The sequence below is a fragment of the Mastomys coucha genome, unplaced genomic scaffold, assembly GCF_008632895.1.
Source record: "Mastomys coucha isolate ucsf_1 unplaced genomic scaffold, UCSF_Mcou_1 pScaffold11, whole genome shotgun sequence".
NCBI lineage: Eukaryota > Metazoa > Chordata > Mammalia > Rodentia > Muridae > Mastomys > Mastomys coucha.
In genome coordinates this window covers 15,551,762-15,556,105 of record NW_022196893.1, presented here as the reverse complement: position 1 = coordinate 15,556,105, position 4,344 = coordinate 15,551,762, and the positions used below count along the sequence as shown (strand labels likewise).

At 50.5% G+C, this 4,344-nt stretch overlaps 1 non-coding gene across 1 annotated transcript; it reads right to left on the bottom strand.

Annotated features, from left to right (window-relative positions):
- Window positions 1–1,612: 1,612 nt before the first annotated feature.
- On the bottom strand, window positions 1,613–1,755 carry LOC116083176. Its single transcript, XR_004115628.1, has one exon. It is a non-coding gene; the product is annotated as a small nucleolar RNA SNORA48 (small nucleolar RNA).
- Between the last annotated feature and the right edge of the window lie 2,589 nt (window positions 1,756–4,344).

Below are 4,344 nucleotides of genomic sequence, written 5' to 3'. Positions count from 1 at the left end.
GCCCCGATTCTTTACTTTTTAAAAAACCTTTTCATTGATTGTTTCCGAGTTTCACATCTTGTACTCCAGTCCTGTTCATCTCCTCCACCCCTCATATTTGCCCTTCGCCCTTGCAACCTCCACTCCAAAATAAAAGACCCAAACGAACAAAAAGCATAGAAAACATCTCACCGTGGAAGCTATAGCATTAACAGTGTGTCCCCGAGTATACCCCTCTGTCCACACATCTTTACTTGCAAACGTTCATTACAATGAGTCACTGGTCTGGTTTGAGGTCTCTGGCTTCTGCGGCATCATCAATGTTGACGTCACAGATTTGAGACTCCTCTCGGTTATCCTGTTGTTGCCTTGAGTCATAGAGATCCTGCAGCTTTAGAACAGTAGGACTGGCCCTTTCATGCATCCCAACCCTTCACAGATGGTGTAGCTTTCAGGGTGGGGCAATTCAGAGCCCTGGATCTGGGCCTGGGTGGTAACTGAGCCAGCTCTCCCTTATCAGCACAACCAGGGTGAGCTCTCCAGCACTTGTCCAATTAGGAGCAGGAACAGGAGGCAAACTCAGCTCTTCAGCTCTCTTGCCCTCAGAGGTGGCTCACAGATGCCTCTGCCATCAGGGACAGTTCCGCAGTATTGCTCAGGTAAGCTACAGGACCCCTGCTCTCTTAAGTGCTACAGCTAATGAGGGAAGAGGGTTAGCTCTTCTGCTCTCATGACCCCAAGGTCAGCTCTCCTGGCAACTGCAGGCAGCCAAGGGGCTTAGGGGAGAGGAGAGGTCATCACCCTCATGCCACCTCATGCCAGACAAGTGGCGGGGCCAGCTCACCTGCGCCTCCTCCACCAGGGCCAGCTCTGCAGTGCTGCCCAGATGAGATGCAAGGTCTGTTCTCGTGAGTGCTGTGGCAGGCGAGGGACAAGGTCAGCTCACCCGTGCTCATGACCCCAGGACCAGGGCTCCTGACTGATGCAGGTGGTGAGGGGCATGGAAAGGCATCATCCGAACACCCTTGCCACCTCACACAGATGAATGGTGGGACTAGCTCTCCCTTGCTCTATCCTCAGAGCTGGTTCATCCTTACCCCAGCCACCAGGACCAGCTCCACTGTGCCGCCTCGGCGAGGTGCAGGCCCCAGTGAGAGACGGAGCCAGCTCTCCAGAGGAATACATCCAACAAAGGGAAGAGCTGGTTGTGCATAGTCCCTGGACATCCACGTGATAATACGAGCCATCAACATCAATACCAACCCCTGCCATTGCATAGCCACAGACTCGGACATGGTCTTCAGTGGCAGCTTGGGTTGGGACCTCACCTTAGTGGGGCTGGCCACTTATAACAGGGTACTCCTCTCCACTCTTGAGTCTCTGGTTCCATCCCTTTTCATAATGCTTGGGCTGCTCCATTTTCCTTTCTCTCCCATCTGTCAACGGCATACTCGCACATGGCTGGTGGGCCCCTGGGTGACATCCTCTGTCTTTGCTGTGTGACATGGTAGCAGCTGTCTATGACCCACCTGTGCCATGCATTGGAGGGCAGGTCTGGGGTGGCATGGCAGTCCATGGATTTCTGTCTTCCTCTTCCTGAGCTGCTCTGCCTGGATTTGCTTTGATTTGATTTTCATGTGTCCTATGCATAAGACAGCTTTGGCCACCAAGCCAGGCATCAAGCTAGGATGAACAAAAGACTGCCATCTGCGCTGCCCCTGACTGATCTAAGAGCAACACCAACAACAGTGTCTCCTCGCCCATTGCCAGGGGACATACTTTACATCTTTATAGCCCTTTACAGCTGGTTAGAGTTGGTTTGCCCTCTCTACAAACACATCCATCAGTAAGGGGAAGGGGCCAAAGCCAATGGTTTAGTATTGAGCCCTTATCTCCTGCAGGTCAAAGCCTACTAAGGGCCCATCCGCAGCGGCAGTCATTCATGTGGCTTTATAGCCCTACAGCACTGTTCTACATGTGAGTCACAGGCACAGAGAAGCAGAGAAAAGTCACCAGAACGCGGTGTCGTATCTGCATGACCCTTGCTTCGAATGGAGAAACTGAGGCTGTTTGGCCTGTTGGCTATCTCACAGCAGCCATCTTTGATTCATGCTAGTGGTACTGGGGGTACTGGGGAGAGATGAACACAGGGTAGTATTCCTCTATCAGCTTTCTCTCCCCATCTGGGAGCCCCAGAAGCCTCTGGAGTCCTGGAAAGGTTCATGTGTACTCAGATCACACTGAGTGCAACTCCCAAAATGACAGCACCCTGTAACTTTAATTTTTTTTAAAGATTTATTTGTTTATTATATGTAAGTACACTGTAGCTGCCTTCAGACACCCCAGAAGATGGCATCAGATCTCACTATGGATGGCTGTGAGCCACCATGTGGTTGCTGGGATTTGAACTCAGGACCTTTGGAAGAGCAGTCAGTGCTCTTATCCTCTGAGCCATCTCTCCAGCCCCAACTTGCATTTTTTTTAAACCTATTTTTAATGATGGTTCTTGTAGCCCACCACCCACCAGAGGTAGTGGAAAAGAAAGGCGGGGGAGAAGTGAACCTGTTTAGAAAGGTTCTTTGGAAGTCGGCAGTTTAGTTTACAGGTCAGCAGCAGCAGCTCAATCCATCGAAAAGACTTCCTGGATACACCAGCAGTCCAGTTCAGTAAACATGAATCAGCAGCGGTGGCACTACCTAGCAGAGCCAGTCAACTTCAGCATCGGCACAAGTCGGCAGGAGGGAGCAGGGGGAACACCAGGAGAAGTTCTCGGCTGTGCCTCTCTCAGCAAAGACTCAAAACCTACAAGCATTGCAAGCCTAGCTCGGCCTCCATCACTGTCCGTTGAGTTCTGTTTATACCCTCCAGACATCACATGTCCTCCATGAGTCTTGCCTCAGTACATGTCTTGCCTCAGCACGTGTGTCTGTCTCAGCTGACATTGCTTTGCCAATCAGCCCTAGTCTTCGGGAGCAGCGAGAAACTGCAGCACACCACTACAAGTTTTTTGGTCCATGTCTTTCTATGGAGTCCCGACAAGTGCAGCTCAACTACACCATGTAAGGCAGACCAATACATGCGTTGTTAGTGAAGAATCTTTCATCACGTGTCCCTTTCATGTGCTTGCTTTAGCAGAACATCCTCTCTCCTGTGTCTGCTTCAGCTAAATGTTCCTTCACGAGTCAGCCTTGGCCTCCCACCTGTGTCCACTTCGGGGAAACACTCCCTCACGTGTTTGCCCCAGCAAAACACCATCCAATAGAACATATTCACAGTGTCATATGTGTGTTGTAGTCTCACTTGGGTTACACAGAGAGATCTGAGAGGGGTTACTGCTGCTGTGTGCTCCTCTATCTTGAAGGGTCTGTTTCTGTCTCTGTCTCTCCCCCTCCCATTCCCCAAACAAATGTCGTCTTTCAGAAAGGTGTAGGCAAGGTCACTGAGAGGCCCACACCTGGCAGACCATGCCACCGTGAGGGTGAGGCTCACGAATACCCCCCCCATCTGTCCCTCCCTCTTCCCTTTTCTAGCCCTTCTTCCTTTACCACTTGGCCATAGAACCTTACCACACTCCATTCCTGGCCCCTTGGTGCTTGCAGCCTGTGGGATATAAGAGTGATGCAGGGTGATGGTAGCACATGCCTTTAATCCCAGCACTCAGGAGGCAGAGGCAGGAGGATTTCTGAGTTTGAGGCCAGCCTGGTCTACAGAGTGAACTCCAGGACAGCCAGGGCTACACAGAGAAATCCTGTCTCCAAAAACCATAATAATAATAATAATAATAATAATAATAATAATAATAATAATAATAATAATAATAATAATAATAATAGAATACCAGTTAATCCAATGTCCCAGCCTCTGTTCCTTTTGTGCCCTCCAAGCTGTGCTGCCTGAGGCCTGGGGCCTGGTAAACATAGAGCCTGGAGTAGCGCTTTCCTGACTCTGTGGTACCCAGAAGCAATGGAGGGTACTCTGGGAAAATGAGGGTGAGCTGAGGGGTGACAGACCTTCTCTATACTTATCTCCCCTAAGAGAAGGGCCAGGAAGCCACCACTTCCTGGGCTGTATATACAGGCAAGTATGAACATGTACTGAGTGGGTGAGCATGCATGTACGTGTGTGGGATTATGTATCTGTCCATGTGTATGTGAACATGTGGGTAGGTGTGTGTGTGTGTGGGGGAACAGTATGTGGGAACAGTGCTGAGACCCTAGCCTAGTGTGTGTCTGTGTGTGTGTGTCTGTGCGTGTGTGTGTGTGAGGGACAGTATGTGTGAACAGTGCTGAAACCTCAGCCAATGTCCGTGTGTGTGTGTGTGTGTGTGTGTGTGTGTGTGTGTGTGTGTGGGACAGTATATGTGGA